Source organism: Schistocerca serialis, chromosome 3 (genome assembly GCF_023864345.2).
Source record: "Schistocerca serialis cubense isolate TAMUIC-IGC-003099 chromosome 3, iqSchSeri2.2, whole genome shotgun sequence".
Lineage (NCBI taxonomy): Eukaryota > Metazoa > Arthropoda > Insecta > Orthoptera > Acrididae > Schistocerca > Schistocerca serialis.
Window position 1 is genome coordinate 708,522,852 of NC_064640.1, and position 19,124 is coordinate 708,541,975.

Sequence of the window (19,124 nt, forward strand, 5' to 3'; positions counted from 1 at the left end):
CCACTGCCACCGTCATCGTCATCGTCGCCTTCACCGTCACCGTCACCATCTCCGGTGCTGACTCCGGCCCCGGGACCTGCCCCTCCCCGCCACATTCCCGTTGTTCCCATCCCCCACACCTCCTCCACCGCCGTCAAGCGCCCCGGTGGCACCCCTGCTTCCTCTGCTTCCAAAAAGGCTGCGCCTCGTCCTCCTTCCCCCACCCATGATGCCATGGAAGTCTCCCCGCCTGTCCCTGCCCCCTCATCCTCCTCCTCTCCCCCTTCCTCCTACCGCTACCTCCTCTCCCGTCCTGATCCCTCTCTCCTTGAAGCCCGGAACCTCACCCTCTTCCTTCGCCAGCATTGTCCTGGTGCCCCCATCTCCCTCCTCACTCCTCGCCGAGATTCGGTCCTCATCTCCTCCCCCAGCCCAACCCTCCATACTGACATCCTCTCCCGTCTCCCCATCACCCGTTTTGGTCCCAACGCCTCCCTTACCCCTGCTCCTTCTCCATCTCCTACCCGCCAACCCCAACCCCCGCGTCACCCGCCGACCCTCACCGCCGTGATCACGCGGCTCAGTCCGTCGATCACGGAGGAGGAGGTGTTGGCGGAGCTCCAGGCCCATCCCACGCTGGAGGTGCGGGCGGTCCGCCGCATTTTCAACTCGGCCGGCCCCACCCGCCTTATGCGGGTTTTCTCTGAGGACGCCCCCTCCATTGACCGTCTCCTGAAGGAGGGTGCCCTCCTCTTCCACCAGCGGTACAAGGTCGACCCTTCCCGTTCCCCTCCTCAATCCCTGCGCTGCCAGAGGTGTCTGCGCTATAATGCGCACCCCACAGCTGAGTGCCGCGAGGCCCCCACCTGCCCGCATTGTCGGCAGGCGCACCTCCTCCGGCAGTGCCCTAACCTCCAATCCCCTCCCTCCTGTAATACCTGCAATCTCCCTCATCCCACCTACTCCCAAAAGTGTAAAGCCCGACCCCCTCCAACCACTCCTGAACTCACCGTACCTGTCCGTCCTCTGGACGCCCCCACCCCTCCTGGCAATTTCCTTCGTCCCCCACCCACCGCTGAGGACATCATCAGGTTCCTCACCATCGTCCTCCAGAATGTTCATCCCTTTCAGCGCCCTCACACCCTCCAGCAGATCTCCCTTGCTGCCCGTTCCATCTTCCAACTCAAGATGTACGCCACCTACTCCAACAACCAGGCCCATTTCACCTTCTCCCGTCTTGACACCCTCGTTTAAATCCCAGTCATGGCGCGACAGCAACGTATCCTTTTCAACAACATACGCTCCCTTCCCGCCAACAAAAACCTGTTCCTGCACACCCTTGCCACCCACCGCGTGGATGCCTTCCTCCTCAATGAAACCTTCCTGCAACCCCAACACACAGTCCACACTTCGCCCTACCTCCTCCACCGCTCCGCTAATCCCCTCCCGATTGCGCGTGGCAGAGTTGCCATTGGTCACCACCGCCAGATCCCCGTTCGGCTCCAACCTCTCCTTCCCGACCCCACCGAACACCTGATCCTTAGTCTCTTCTTCCCCGGCCTTACCGTTACCTGCGCCACCATCTATGTCCGCCCCAACGCTCCTATTCCCTTCGACTTCCTCTCCCACGTCGATCGTACCTTTTCCTCCTACGTGATCGCCGCCGACCTCAACATCCATAGTCGTTCCGCTGCCCAGTTACGGCGATGGCATCGGTTCCTCTCCACCCTTCAAGGTGACCTCGTCCCCATCCCCCGGCTACCCGTCCTGAATCCAACTCCACTCCTGATGTTATCCTCTCCTCCCCCAACCTCCTTGGCCGCATCACGGTGGATGTCCTGGAGCCTATTGGTAGCGACCATCTCCCTGTCCTCCTCACCGTTTCAGACGGTCGTCGCCCTCGCCCCGACCCTCGTACTGACCCTCCCCCTAAGTATGTCCACGACTATTCCCGAGCCGACTGGAATGCCTACCGGGATACCCTTTCCACCCAGGTCGATAGCCACCCTCTCACCTACCACCACCCTGACGATGTCACCCATGCCGCCTCCTTTCTCCAGCGGACCTTGTCTGAGGCCGTGGAGGCCCACGTTCCTACTGTCGCCATCCACCCCCACCGTCCTCCCTTACCCCCACAGGCCGTTCTCCTCCTCCGTGAATCCCGTCATCTCTACTGTGCCTTCCTCCGCACGCGTGACCCGGACACACTACGACGCCACCGGCAACTCCAGCGACACGTTCGTAATTTGCTCGCGGCTAAGAAACGCCGGGACTGGCGACAGACATGCACCCGTTTAAATGCAACCCTACCAATCAACTCGTCCAAGTTCTGGTCGGCCTTCCGTCGCCTTACCGGAACTAAACCCTCCCCCTATTATCCTCTTCTCCATGATGATCACCCTTTCCCTGACTCCCTTAGTAAGGCCAATCACTTTGCCTCCTACCTCTCCGATGTATTTTCCGTCCCCGATGATCCTCAGTTCGATTACTCCCTCTTCCCAGATATCCGCGATCGAACTGACACCTCTTCCCCTCCCCTCGCTCCTGGCTTCCAGTACTTGGACAACATTACACACACGGAACTCAATGCCCCTATCACTACACAGGATCTCATTGATACACTCCGCACAAAACGCAACACCGCTCCTGGTCACGATCGTGCCACCTACCGTCACCTTCGTGAAGCTCCTGTCTCTTTCCTCTCCACCCTGGCCAGGCTCTACAATGTAGTCCTGTCCACCGGTTACTACCCCGACCTGTGGAAAACCTCCCGTATCCTCATGTTCCTTAAACCTGGCAAACCGCCGTCCGCCGTCTCCTCCTACCGTCCCATCAGCCTTACCTCGGTCTTCAGCAAGGTCCTAGAATCTATCCTCACCAGCCGCATCCACCAGCATCTCCGCCAGCACCACCTCCTTCCCATCACCCAGTGTGGCTTTCGGCCATCCTTCTCTTCCGACGATCTTCTCCTTCACCTCACTCATCTCCTTTCCGAACAGCTTAATTCCCGTCGCTCCGCCATCTTCCTCTCACTTGACCTCGAACGCGCTTATGACCGCGTCTGGCATTCCGGTCTCCTCTTCAAGCTCCAAACCTTTGCCCTTCCCATTAACTACGTCCGTTTGATCGGTTCCTTTCTCTCCCGCCGTCCTTCCTATGTCACCATCCATAACACCGATTCCTACACCTTTTTCCCCTCCGCCGGTGTGCCCCAAGGCTCCGTCCTCTCCCCCCTTCTGTACCTTTTGTACACGGCGGACATGCCGCCGCCGTCGCCCCCCGTCCGCCTCCTCAAGTTTGCCGATGACACCGCCTTCCTCGCCCTTGCCCCCACCCTGCAACGCTCCCAACGCCTTCTCCAATCCCATCTTGACTGGTTCACCGCTTGGTGCAACCAGTGGTTGCTCAAGGTCAATCCCTCCAAAACCCAGGCGATCATTGTAGGCAAAACCACCCCTTCCTTCCGCCTCCTTGATTTCTATCTCACGGTCTATGGCCGTCCTATCGCCCTCACTCCCACCCTTAAGTACCTTGGCGTCACCCTCGACCGTCGCCTCTCCTGGACTCCCCATCTCCAGACAATCCAAGCCAAGGCACGTTCCCGACTCCGTCTCCTCAAGCTCCTTTCCGGCCGCACGTGGGGTCTGGACCCCTCCACAATCCTCCACACCTATAAATCCCTCATCCGCCCTATCCTTTGTTACGCCCATCCAGCCTGGATCTCCGCCCCCCCTACCTTCTCTAAAACCCTCCAAATCCTTGAACGCCATGCTCTCCGCCTTGCCTATCGCATCCGTCTCCCCTCCCCCACGCGGATCCTGTATGATCTCATCCCCTTCCCCCACCTCCTCCTTTTCCTTGAAAGGATACGTATCCTGTACACCTCACGTAAACTTGATCCTCCTCACCCGCTCGTTTCCCCGCTCCTCTCCCACCCCCGCCCGCTGCCGCGCCTGTATTCACACGTCCCACCCGGTCTCCATCTCTCCACCCTCCATACCCTCTCCCAAGGTGGCTTCCGCCAGCTCCCTCTCCCTGATGATGTCCTCGTCCCCTCCATCTCCCCCTCCTATCAACTTTGACCCTGCCCCACCCCCCACTTCCCGTGTCCTTTCCTTTCGGCACCCTCCCTCCCTTCTCTTCTCTTCCCTTCTTTTTCCATCTCCCTGTCCCCTCCCTTCCCCCTCTTCCCCCGGGCTTCCTCTCCCCCTTCCTCCCTCCCCCCTATCTCCCCTGCCCGTGGCATCTCTGCTCTCCCCTCTCGCTCTCCCACTCCCCTTCCTCCTCCTCGTCTCTTGGCAGGTCCCCGGACTCGCACACGTATAGTGAACATTCGCGCGCCGGAGATCGTCGCCTCTTGTGCTTCGTGTGTGTGACGTCATATAGTGTTTTTGGTGTCCGCCGTCCCACTCCTACGTTCACTTGTGCCGTCGGACTCGCCAGTGTTTTGTGCGCCGTGCCAACGTGTTTTCAGTGTTGTTATCGTCACATGTGAACGACTCCGTGTTTTTTATGTCTCTGTGACCTCTCTCTTTTGCCTGTCACTTTGTTCATTGTCATTCACCATGTTTTATACTCTTGTAAAACGCTATGGCTGAAGAGCGGCGTAGTGTGCCGCTGCCAGCCTACCTGAATTACAGGTTTTAAAATAACAATAAAGTAAAAAAAAAAAAAAACCTCGGCAAGCCAATTCCAGCTCCCACCTCAACCAGGACTACATGCCTTCACCACGACAATTTGCAGGCATCAGTCAGCTATGAGCTTCCGTCACTGCAACATGACCTCTGTGGACTCAGGTGCAATGATTGGTATCCGCCAGGTTATTTGATTTAATGCTTGTGATTAATAGACAGCCGTCTGCTTGTTATCCATCTGCACTCAACAGTGATAGTTGTGTGCACTAAATGTGTAACTGCTAGGTTTATCAGTTTTTCATAAACTCCAGACACAGTTCATATAATTTCAGAAGATATTTGTGTACATTGCTCAGAATATTAGTAACATCAAGTGATTTTATATTAAGTCAGACTTTTATGCCTGTTAAAATAAAATTGCTATTGTTTTATGTCTACCTAAAACTTTGTTTTGAGAGTGGACCCCATGTAATGCTATTACAGTCCCCAGCGTTTTGCTACTTTATTTTAGTATTTCATTTTAGCACGGCACGTAATATGAGCTCTTATGCAAAGATTGCCTCACGAATGCGGACTGAATTACGCTTCCGTGTTATCACTTCATTTATTCTGACGTAATACCAGTGCACAGCACTATGTTTCAAGTCCAGCGGCGAGTGGTTGGATATAATCTGACAGTGGAATGCGGTGGCCCCTGAAAAGTGAAAATTGAAATTGGCTTTTGACACTTGTGAGTGAAAAAAAAACCACTAAAACTCACTGATCGTCAATAACTAAAGCAAACAAGAGTATATAATTGGCTCGTGTCAAGGTAAGTGGCATTATACACAGATGAGCCGAAACATTATGACCACTGACCACTGCGAAGTCCTACCTGCACATAGGATGGAGTCTATTTCTGTCAGTGTCATTTAGTACATTCTGAGGAAGATACAGAAGTGCTGTTATCCCCTCTCTCTTCTTTCTACTAACCGGGGTAGGTCTATAACCATTACCGTATGCAATTTTTGAAAATTATTTTTAATTCATTTTCAAGATCTGATGTGGTTTGTGGTATGAGTAGCAGGCGGTGCAACATGGAGTGGAGAGATATATAATTGTGTCTTACAGAATTTTGGTATCGGTCCGTGTTACTGGGTCTGCAGAAGTAGATGTAGATGTAGAAGTTACTTTCGGTACACCTTCAAAAAATGTTTTTACTTCCTAATGACAATGTCAGGGTCTAAGAAACTGACAGAGTCTCCTCTCAATACTATTGTAAACTTAATTTTATTATAGTCTTAATTTAAAGTATTGAAAAATTAATTATTTCTCTTGTGGTTCCTGTCCATAAAAATAAATGTGGTTTGTGGTATGAATAGCAGGCAGTGCAGCGTGGAGTGGAGAGATATATGATTGTCTTACAGAATTTTGGTATTGGTCCGTGTTACTGGGTCTGTAGGCGTAGATGTAGATGTAGAAGTTACTTTCGGTACACCTTCAAAAATGTTTTTGCTTCCTAATGACAGTGACAAGGTCTAAGAAGCTGACTGAGTCTCCTCCCAACTCTATTGTAAACTTAATTTTACTATAGTGTGAATTCAAAGTATTGAAAAATTAATTATTTCTCTTATGGTTCCTTTCTATAAACACAGTAAATCGTCCACATACTTGGACCAGTATTGTATTTTTGAATTTCAGGGTTCTTTACCAAACAAGACCCCAATAGCTCCCAGATAGTTTTTGTCTTGTGGACGTCACTATACGTTTTGTTCCTTTCATTTATTGGCTGTCTTAAGTGAATTACAAATTTATTTTATTGCCTGCAAATAATATCAAGGGATAATTGTTTTCGAAGATTTTCTTATGATTAAGTAAGAAACTATTCCGAAAATTGAAGACTATGTGCGTATTTCCATTACAAATATATACCAAATGTCTGTAACATGTTTAGTTTAAACTGTTGCGTGTTAAACGTCCATTTTAGAATTAATTATGAAAATCAGAGGTGAGGAGCTCTTTTTAGAGACAAGAGAACAGAAAAATTACAATGACTTTGCATAACAGTAGTTACCGTCTTGTGTGACTGTCTGTGCCAGTTGGCAAATCGATATCGCAAACAACTCATCGTCTTTTCTTCGCGTGCTTGAGGTCGGCAGTATCGTATTTTTTTCTTGTCGCAAGTTTTTAAGTTTATTTTAAGCCGTACGTACGATTATCAGTTCATCTGTGCCTGTTACTTAGGCAGTTTGTGTATGTTGATAGATTTCAACCTCAACCTTAAGTAGAAAAAGGAAATCTAAATTGTTTAGTTTTACAGAAATCTGTAAAATCGTTCAGTGGAAAGTCGACACACAAAAATAGCTATATTCTCCGAACGTAACTTTATCATTTTTTTAAGTAGTCCTGAGGACTGATTTTTGTAACAAATTATCAAGAAGAATGTGATTATCGTTGCATAGCTTCTTACGAATTATGTGCAATTGACATTAGCTATACATTTTTATTTATTATCGCGCAAATAGTTTCTTCAGTGTCATGAGTTTCCTCGAGAGAGAAACGTCTATGCCAGTAAATCAACATATACTTTTAGGGAATCGCTAGTGTGGAGCAATATTACCCATTTTCGCACGCGATATCCTGTGAACCATGGACGCAAGACAACAGATAGATTCCATATTCTTAGATTTCCAAAATGCTTTCGACACTGTACCACATCGTGAAATGTTAAGAAAGTTCCTAGTATACGGAGTGGGTTCTCAAATATGTGAGACTTTTCCACTTTTGAAACCCAGTGCGACGTCCTGGACGACGAGTGTTCATCAGAAACAGCGGTAAAGCCAGAGACGCACCAGGAAAGTACGATAGGACCGCTTCTGTCCTAAATGTACATAAACGAACTGTAGGATAGGGAGGGCATCAATCTGACTACGTTTGTTGATGATACTGTTGTATATCCCAGCGTCGTCGCTGAATGACTGTAGGGATTCAGGACGACTTGAACAGTATTTACAATATATTCGGTGTAATGAATTAGAGCTAGCTTTCAATGTGGATAAATGTAGTTTAATGCGAGAGTGTAGGAGAAATATCCCTGTATTGCTCCAATATAGTATTAATAGTCCTCTGCTTGGCTCAGTATTTGTATTTAAATATCTTGGCATAACGTTACGAAATGCCGTTAAACGAAACATTCAAGTAATTAGCCAGTAGCAGGGAGGCTAAATGAGCGAACATCGTTTATTGAGAGAGTTCTGGGAAAGTTAGCGCGTCTATAAAGGAGATGACTTAAAGAGCTTCTGCGACCCATTAATGAGCATTGCTCAAGTGTTTGGCTTTGCCCAACAGGTTGTGATAAAAGAAGACATCGAAGCAGTTTAAAGACGTACTGATAATTGTTTTAACAGCTTGTTCGTTCAGCATGAATGTATTACGGATATACACCATGATCTTAGACGGCAATCCTGGGAGGTAAGAAGAAACACTATTGAGGAATTTGTCAGAATTCTATGTGTTGCCTGTCTGCGTCTTGTTTAAGGGCCGTCAGTACAAAATAGTGACAATTAAGGCTCTTGCGGAGGTGTAGCAGTAGATTTTTTGCTACACTCTGTTTGCGTGCAGTGGTGCCAAACACTGTATAGTTACGTACGGAGTAAATAAGTGGGTGTAGTTATAGAAACAGTTTTGCTCTTAATTTTGTGCACATTTTCGAGAACTGTTATTCATTAAAAAGTTTCATCGTTATCTCCTTCTTCTACACTTCGTAGAATTTGTCTCTTACGCCTACTTATATAGAGAAGTCTAAGTCCTTCTATCTGGTTTTGCGTCGACTCTAAGTTTCTTCGTTCTGTTAGTTTGTATTTCTGTAGTCTATTTGGTGGTTGGTCTGTTATCCTCCAGACTGCCATTGTCCTCTTTCCATTTCTTTCTATATTCTCTCGCTTTTTTCTTTATTTATTTATAAATATGATTCCTGATCCTGCTTTTATTTCTGTACTAACTGAGAAACCTGGCACTGCCTGGATATTTATTTTTAGTTGTGTCAGAGACTTCATACACGTGGAATTTATTTTTGACTTATTCACCTACTTTCTGTACGACATTTGAAGCAATGTTATTGGGGACATGTACATAGCATTTGCTTGCTTCACTAACACGGGAGATAGCCACGTAGGCTGGCCGTGCGAAAAGCAACTGACACTCAGGCCCACACCAGCAAAACACAGCGTCTGGCCTCGTGCTGTGTTCACTGTTATGGAATAACATAAACTAACCGTAAATTGCAAATTTGTGACGCGAAATGGTGATTTGTTAGGAATAAGTGAGATATAGAGTATAGAAACTCGCTCTTCTGCGCCACTTCCTATCAAAACTTCCTCTTGGAGAGAAGTGACGTTGAGCCACGGTAAGAGCCGGCCGGTGTGGCCGTGCGGCTCTAGGCGCTTCGGTCTGGAACCGCGTGACCGCTACGGTCGCAGGTTCGAATCCTGCCTCGGGCATGGCTGTGTGTGATGTCCTTAGGTTAGTTAGGTTTAAGTAGTTCTAAGTTCTAGGGGACTGATGACCTCAGATGTTAAGTCCCATAGTGCTCAGAGCCGTTTGAAACCACGGTAAGTGAAGAGTTCCGAGAAGCGAGGTAGTTAAAGTTGCTCTCCATCAGACTTAGATCACGTGTCGCTTTCGGAAAGGATTTCCAAAGAGCGAAAGAAATCCTGATATTCTCGAGCCGCGTCAAGTACCGCCTCATGATCTTCAATGGATTCTTGAGATAGCATAGTAATCAGTATTTTAGCCGTTCTGATGTACTGACACAGACTCGACCGCTATCTTGAGATGTTTATTTGTATACAAAACTAAATCAAAGCATAGTAAATAGGCACCCAAATCACAAAGTAAACTGAATAATTCGTTTCTCCTAAGCAAGAAGTCATGTATAAATAAAACCTATCGACTGAAGCAAAGAAATTTTGTTAAGTTTTTAATACACAAAGGGATAGCAGTAAACCCGTATATCCTGGTAAACTAAATTCAATATTAGTTAGTATCCATAAAGATAAGACTGTGGCACTTAATTCTGTCGCTGACGGAAGCTTTCGCAGATACGTACTTCCGTTACAGAGGTACAAAAACTGTCCTATGAAAGAAGTCCAATATAAATTAAAGCCATCACAAGAAACAGAGCATTGTCGTGAAATTTCTAATACATCAAACGAAATCAGTAAATCCGTATGTCCTAGCTAGTAAATCGCTGTTAATTTGTATTCGTAAATATAAAACTGCGGTGATTAATTCTGTCACTGATGTAAATTTCCGAAAACACGAGTACATCTGTCACTGAGTTAAAAAACTAACAGCGCCATCTATTGGTTCTTTGGTCTATTTCGAAATTAACACGGCCATCTATTGGTTGTTTGGTGTACTACGCCGTAATAAGTAAACATCCGAACTATTAATCTGAGCAGAGGATTTTAGATAAAACTTTACATTATGATGTCTTTTTTTCGTGTTCCGATTTTTATGTGATAAAGCCTATAACTTGCCTCAAGCTACACTCATGTTACCTGTGAAAATCCCATAAAAATTCACCAAGTAGTTTTGGAGATTAGCGTGTTCAAACAACAGACAGACAAATATAATGGTTTCACAGTTTTATCATTAATACTAAAGAGATTTCAGTTTCTATCTTATCATGCATATCATGCTACATGTGTGAGAAATGTCATTTCCGCATTCGGGATTCATAGTGTATTACTTTTTGCTGTTAACCAGATTTTGCTTCCGCACACTGCTACTGGGAGTGGCCGTGTTTCGTAAAATTTCTTTTCTTATTTTCATTTGTAAAGTTCGTCTGATTGAGCAATTCATTAAATTAAATTACGCTACTTTAAATTGAAAATAAATTTCGTCTTCTTGTTATATCTCTCTCTTTAGTGTTCAACTCTGAGGTCAGTTTTTAGTAATATGTCATTCCTCTCTTCTGTCTGACTTTCGCTTCATTCCCACGAATGTAGTACATACTACATCATACATAATCTGCTGCATGTGTGGCATCCTTGGTCCTCCCAGGCGAATCTTTCCTTCTCTCTTTTCTTTAGATGTGCCTCTTGGCGGCGCGTCAAAACAAGAAGAGATAAACTCATAGGGCACAACATCATCGGAACAATAGCAGAGGGAGCTATTGAGGGAAAGAATCGCCAGGGACGACCAAGGATGCCACACATGCGGTAGGTTATGAATGATGTGGTATGCATTACATACGTGGAAGGTAGGTAGCAGATGGGAATGGCATACAGCTGCAAACCAACTTTACTTACATCTACGTACTTAAAAATGTTTGATTGCTGTAGTATCTTTGCATTTATTGCAATTGTGGACTTAATGCTGTTTTTACAATAATGTTTCATCACCTTCGTTTTGTTATCATGTATCTGCAAATTGCGTGGAGTCCAGATTCTCTGTAGTTGACATGCTGATCTTCACAGATTATTCTCACTGTTAACTACACTCCTGGAAATGGAAAAATGAACACATTGACACCGGTGTGTCAGACCCACCATACTTGCTCCGGACACTGCGAGAGGGCTGTACAAGCAATGATCACACGCACGGCACAGCGGACACACCACGAACCGCGGTGTTGGCCGTCGAATGGCGCTAGCTGCGCAGCATTTGTGCACCGCCGCAGTCAGTGTCAGCCAGTTTGCCATGGCATACGGAGCTCCATCGCAGTCTTTAACACTGGTAGCATGCCGCGACAGCGTGGACGTGAACCGTATGTGCAGTTGACGGACTTTGAGCGAGGGCGTATAGTGGGCATGCGGGAGGCCGGGTGGACGTACCGCCGAATTGCTCAACACGTGGGGCGTGAGGTCTCCACAGTACATCGATGTTGTCGCCAGTGGTCGGCGGAAGGTGCACGTGCCCGTCGACCTGGGACCGGACCGCAGCGACGCACGGATGCACGCCAAGACCGTAGGATCCTACGCAGTGCCGTAGGGGACCGCACCGCCACTTCCCAGCAAATTAAGGACACTGTTGATCCTGGGGTATCGGCGAGGACCATTCGCAACCGTCTCCATGAAGCTGAGCTACGGTCCCGCACACCGTTAGACCGTCTTCCGCTCACGCCCCAACATCGTGCAGCCCGCCTCCAGTGGTGTCACGACAGGCGTGAATGGAGGGACGAATGGAGACGTGTCGTCTTCAGCGAGGAGAGTCGCTTCTGCCTTGGTGCCAATGATGGTCGTATGCGTGTTTGGCGCCGTGCAGGTGAGCGCCACAATCAGGACTGCATACGACCGAGGCACACAGGGCCAACACCCGGCATCATGGTGTGGGGAGCGATCTCCTACACTGGCCGTACACCACTGGTGATCGTCGAGGGGACACTGAATAGTGCACGGTACGTCCAAACCGTCATCGAACCCATCGTTCTACCATTCCTAGACCGGCAAGGGAACTTGCTGTTCCAACAGGACAATGCACGTCCTCATGTATCCCGTGCCACCCAACGTACTCTAGAAGGTGTAAGTCAACTACCCTGGCCAGCAAGATCTCCGGATCTGTCCCCCATTGAGCATGTTTGGGACTGGATGAAGCGTCGTCTCACGCGGTCTGCACGTCCAGCACGAACGCTGGTCCAACTGAGGCGCCAGGTGGAAATGGCATGGCAAGCCATTCCACAGGACTACATCCAGCATCTCTACGATCGTCTCCATGGGAGAATAGCAGCCTGCATTGCTGCGAAAGGTGGATATACACTGTACTAGTGCCGACATTGTGCATGCTCTGTTGCCTGTGTCTATGTGCCTGTGATTCTGTCAGTGTGATCATGTGATGTATCTGACCCCAGGAATGTGTCAATAAAGTTTCCCCTTCCTGGGACAATGAATTCACGGTGTTCTTATTTCAATTTCCAGGAGTGTATAACAACCCACCGAGCGAGGTGGCGCAGTGTTTAGCACACTGTACTAGTATTCGAGAGGTCGATGGTTCAAACCCGTGTCCGGCCATCCTGATTTTGGTTTTCCATGATTTCCCTAAATCTCTTTAGGCAAATGCCGGAATGGTTCCTCTGAAAGGGAATGTCCGATTTCCTTCGCCATCTTTCCCTAATCCGATGGCAAAAGTATTTCGTTTACACACACAACAGAAATCACGGCTGAAAAGCTGCACTCGCTATTTTAATTACCGATCCCTGCAACAAATACATATGACTCCTCATGCATGCTTTTTGTGGCTTATATTAAGTGTTTGGATAAATCCTGTGGCCCAGTATAAGAAACGGCTTCCTTCTTTTAATATGATCAAAAGCTTTAATGAAGTCAATGAAGTTTATAAGCATTTCTCTTTTGTACTTCTTGTATTTTTTCAGTAATTTTCTTCGATCAACTTACGTTACTGGATAAGAAATTGAAACGTTTTTCTGCATCTGGTTTCCTAGTGGGTCAGTGTATCTAATTTTTTGATGTGGAATTTAAAGGTGTCACCAGTTTCTCTCCATCACGTCAAAATAAAAATCGTATCGATTTTATTTACAGTATGTGGTGAACGTTTATAAAAACATAGTATGGTACACATAACTTGAAAACTGTTCAAACTCTTACTTAAAACACCAAAGAACTCATCATATTATAGAAAAACTCACACGCACAATCAAAAAGAATAGTCATAATTAGAAATTTTAATGTATTAATTTATTTCAAAAAATGGGATGTAGATGTTTTACTGTGGTAAGGTGTCTCATCAGTCTCTCTAAAACAAAATATAATAGCAATCGCTCATCATTTAAGGATGCCAGCGTCCTTGATAGTGATTTTAAATGGAACGAATGTCCTGTTGGAAGCGTTCACTCTTTCGTCGCTAATGTCACCTAATTTTTGCGGGAAAGGAATGAAGGAGCGTATTTATAAAGTGTATTTTTTGTGTACCCCATTTTTTGTAGTTACTATAGAAACATAATTCTACGGCCTTCTGTTTCCGAAAAAGCCAGGAGCAAATGCTTTGAACGAAGTTCAAGCACGTAATTCGAATTTCGTGAGTAGTAGTATGGCTTTTTTGACACAACTAATTGTTGGCCTTATCCTATTTATCAAAAACCTTTGTAAATTTCTACATCAGGTCTAACTTAACCTGAAGCGGAAGTAGTATGGCTTCTTTGGCACAACTAATTATTGGCCCTATAACCGATATATTCGTCAAAAATGTTCAAATGTGTGTGAAATCTTATGGGACTTAACTGCTAAGGTCATCAGTCCCTAAGCTTACACACTACTTAACTTAAATTATCCTATGGACAAACACACACACCCATGCCCGAAGGAGGACTCGAACCTCCGCCGGGACCAGATATATTCGTCACGAGAGAAATAACCAACTGCGATGATATTAAAAAAAAAAAAAAGTGTATGGTTTACTTTCAGTCTCATTCCTCCTTTTTGTAATTATGACTAGTTTTGATTTCCCTGCGTTATCTTCAGATGTACTGACTTGAATAAGTAGCCCGCCGTGTGTGTGTCGGAACGACACGTCAGAATATTGCAACTACTGTAAGAGGCTACAGTGGGACATCGAAAGTAGTAATACTCTCAAAAATGTGCCTCTCAGACTGAAATATAGAGGATATATAAAAATGTTTAAACTAATAGTTTGTTTTTATTAGTCTCCATTGCTACAGTATATATTTATCTCAACGGTCATTCCTCGACATATTTGTGGTTTTCATGTTTCGGCTATCCTACAAACACATAAAACAAGAGTATATCATGGAACCAAACTCTAAATGAGTATGTACTGCAACAACTTTTCAACCACAGCAGATCATTAGTTCATGATCTTTATATTTGATGTCCTACAGTAGATGGGTCACATTTCGTACGTTTCCTTCACATCCACTGAATGAGCCAAAGATTCATTGCGAATATGTAAATAACTAAGAGAAGAAAATGCTAGAAAGCAATACATTATTTTAAATATCTTGGAAAACCTTACGTGACATCACATTTCTAAGAGTACAGTTCGATTCCGTAGCAAAAAAATACACAGGAATTGTTATGTCACATGCGAAATACAAAATGATTGTTCACCACTGTTATCAATATTATCAGTTATCAGAATTTAAAGTCTGTAAAATGGGTCAAGGAAAGCGTTTCCGAAAACGAGAAATTTTCTATCGCCAAATATAAATTTAAGTGTTACAGAGCATTTGCTGAAGGTATTTGTTAACATTTACGGAAGTGAAACGTGGACGGTAAGCACTTCAGTCAACAAGTGAATCGAACATTTGAAATATGGTGCTGCAAATGAATGCAGAAATATAGATGGGTACAACGAATAAGTGATTAGAATGTATTGTACCGAACAGGAGGAAAAATAAATTTGTGGCGCAACTTGACTATAAGAAGGGATCGCTTGATAGAACATATCATTAGACATCAAGAAATAGTTAATTTGGTAATGAAGGGGTGTGTGCGGCGTGGTGCAAAACTTATGAAGGTAGACTAAGGATTGAACACAGTAAGTAGCTTCAAATAGATGTAGGTTACAGTATTTATGTTAAGATGAAGAGGCACGTACTGGAACAAATTAATTAATAGCCTAAAGCACATTAGCAAGTGCTAATGAAAGAGCAGCAACTGAATAGATATTGCATATCGTTAAATATGTAAAGAATTTTAGAGTATTCTTGGGGCTATGGTATGGATGACGTAAAGCGAGAGCATAGGAAGGCCGGTGGAGCGCCTTGGATGCGGCGGTGCGTCAATACGTCGTGTCGCCATGGCGACCAGCGGCTGGCAGCGGGCAGCGCGGCTGGGAGTGGCTGTGGCCGCCTGGCCGCCGTCATCCGGCATGCGTCGCATCGCCTAAGTGATGCTGCCCACGCGTCGATAAATCTCGTTGCCATGACGATGTCCGCGTCAATCGCCCACGCCACGACTGTCAAATCGATAGTTGGGGGGAGCGTGTGGGGGTCTGGAACGCCAAACTGAATTTCCCTACCACCATTGTCGACCACATGTGCTCACAGCCACATCGTCTCCGTGCGTCCCATGGCAACCAAAAAGTCAATCACTCGTAAGAGACCTGAATCCTTCCTCGCGCGTCACATTTTCGATCATCCGTCTTGTTAACTCCACGTGACAGCATTCTGCACGTCACACCGTTGGGTTAGATCAGATCAAATACACTGTTCGTCCCATAGAACCATGGTGAGGAGACCTTCAAAGACGTGCAATATGCCAGAACAACAAAAGCACATAACACTTACAGCAAACTACCTATTATTCGCGTGCGAATTATACAGCTTTCAAATTATCTGCGCATAGTGTGAGAATTTTTGAAAAAATAAAGGAAACCAAGCATGAGGTATTCTGTTATAATAAAACGTATATTTCCACTTAGAATGCAGATTTGTCTTAGTGAAGGAGTAACTGAAGAGAACTTCCACAAGTGAGTAAATATCGATACCTATGAACCAGTATCTAAGCAGATAAGTGACGTGGATAAAGTGAACAAAGTGTCTTCGGTAAAGCACGGGAAGAAGACGAAGTGATCGAGGAACGCGTTGAGACGTACATCAAACGACTGAAGAGCGCTGATGTGTTATTAGTGACACAGTTCGTCTGAGTACATCGATGTTTTGACTTGCCAGGTAATGAAAACCTTCGTAAAAGGAAAAAAATAATGAAAAGCAGACAAAATAACTGGAAGATTCTTTCTCGAAAGTGAATTAAAATCAAGCAATAAAAAACACAGTGAGTTTTAAGTGTACGTTCGTAAACAAAATGTCAGTTTCTGGTGAAGTACTTTATGTGATATGTAGCATATTTGGGAAAAACAGCAAGTAGAAGCTTCCGGTAAAAAGCATGTGTATTTGCGACTATCCGTGTTCTTAGATTAGCCGTGCAGTCTTGGATCCGCAATAACCTGGCTAATCGGTTGCTTGCTGTATTTACAAAAGGACTGTTAAGATGGCATTCAAGAATGTGACGAAAGTAAAAAAAAAATATTTATACATTAATTAAAAAACTTAGGACAAACATTTAAGTGCCTGTACGGTTCAAATGGCTCTGAGCACTATGGGACTCAAAATCTTAGGTCAAAAGTCCCCTAGAACTTAGAACTACTTAAACCTAACTAACCTAAGGACATCACACACACCCATGCCCGAGGCAGGATTCGAACCTGCGACCGTAGCAGTCCCGCGGTTCCGGACTGCAGCGCCAGAACCGCTAGACCACCGCGGCCGGCGTGCCTGTACGGTGATAACCCGAACTCCACCGAACAAATTTCGGACGTTATTTCGGGTTGTTTACTGAGTGTTTTGGTGTAACGGACCCCGTGCTCTCCATTGCCTTGTTGCAGAGTAATGTAAGTAATAATTAAGATTTATTTGTTTCGTTACCACAGTTATATTGTCTTCTCTGATAATATCTTCAAAATGGTGAAAAATCATGTAATATACAATCACCAAAATGTACAACACAAAACACAGGGGAATGCAACCCTCAGACAGATACAGAATTACAGTGATATGATTTCCATCACTGCATGAAAAGGCCACCATAACCAAGTGCGTATTGGCCAACTCTTCATTAGTAAACCTGCTGTACATCACTGTTAATGTGTAAATAACACTGCAAGAGAAACAAACCCGAGACAGAACTGAGCAGTACCGAATGCGAGACTGAGGGCTTAGTGTGAAGTCAACTGCGAATTCAGTGAGTGAAAGGGAACAATTTTTGTTTTTTTTTTTAAACAAGACTTTCAGCGGTTAATATCTACATTTGCACTGCTGTGCAGTAGTTTCCAGTGCAGTACATGTACAAAGTTGAATATCGGGAAGCAATTGAACTAAATGCAATGTAATCGGAGACGACGGGCCCGTTATACCGCAGTACTCGGAAAACGTACATGAACAACCTACGAAATTTTGTCGATGGAGGTCAGCTTCATCGTTGACAATAAAGTACATATTGTAGCCAAACATCGTCGAAAACGTACACACTTAGCAAGGCTTGAACAGATCGTAATACCGCACTGAAAGTGGGCCAAAGTCACATATTGGGGCATTCATGTTATGAGATGAAGTTAATAGTAAGTACGTCAGTTAGTGCTCGTAAGAAATTCACCAATAAATCCCCTAGGCGCCCCTTAAGCTGTACGTGACTACTAGGTAAGTTTATACGGTTGCTGAAGAGCTATTGGAAATGTGTGTTCTTGAATAATGAGCGTCTTTCTGGACGAAAATAAGTGACTTTAAGTCTTTAAGAAGATTGTTCTACTTCCCGTTATTTATTCTGGGAACTGAGCTGTTAGTTTGGAAGAGAACTATAATACCTGCAAAAACTTTCATTAGGGAATATAAATAGTGAGAAGCAGTACTTGATACAAAGAATTTCTTTCAAGAGTCTTCTGAAAGACTCATTTTAGCTACGTTTGATAAGTTGCTCCAAAATATACCCACTTAAGACATCATGGAACAAAAGCAAGCAAAGTGTTCCAGTTTCCTTTCTTTAATTTGGAGCGGAATACTTACTTCTTACTTATATCATCGACTTGCTGCTGACCCTCATACTCACTATATCAGAGGGAAGAGGATGGACGGAACCAATGACTTTAACATTCCACGTTTGCGGAAGTCATTAGATGAAAAATTTGGGATTTACGTCTCGTTGAGGACAAGGTCATACTAGCACGAGCTCAGATTGGGGAAGAATGGAAAAGGAAATCTTGTTTCAAAACTATGATATCGGAATTTACCTTAAGCAGTTCAGCGCAACCATGGAAAAACTAAACCGGATGGCTGGATGGGGATTTAAGTCGCCGGTCCCCAGCGGCAGGACCTTATAGTACGGATCATATTATGTGACATTTCAGTTCACTATATTTTGAGGGCAGAGGTCAATTTACCTTCGAGTCAACGTAATACTACAGCCGATCATAAGACGAATATGATTTAAGTTTTTGTGTTAGATTTCAATTTTGGTACCTAAAATACGAGGTACGAGTTTCCCAAGTCTTACTGTCTTTTTTTTTTTTTTTTTTTAGTGCTCATCAATCTACGTATCACTGTGTCTTTAGTTTAGCTTCCAGATGCGAGAGGGACATACTATGATTTTGTTGACTGATTACGCAAGAATAGTGTAAATGTGAACCGATTAAACATCGTTTAAATGCATGTATTCCTCCAGTGCCAAAGTCTTAAAATGTAGATCCTATACAGCACGTAGAAGCTGAGTTCAAGGATGGTATTCCTATGTACGTTGTGAAGACTGTTAGCCTGAATGCTAATGAGGTAGAATTTGAGGCATGCAGAAGACAACTGTTTGCAAAGTATTGTGCTATGCACTGAGTGTAAAAATGTATATATGTAAATAAAACAAAATATTTAGGACAAAAAAATTATTTCCCTCCACCTCCCGTCCTATCCTTGTACAAAAAACCTACGTATATTATTAAAAATAAAATATTGCTGCTTACCACAAGTTGGTGCATGCGCGTGCCCAGCGCTGCCGCCGCCACCGCCGCCTC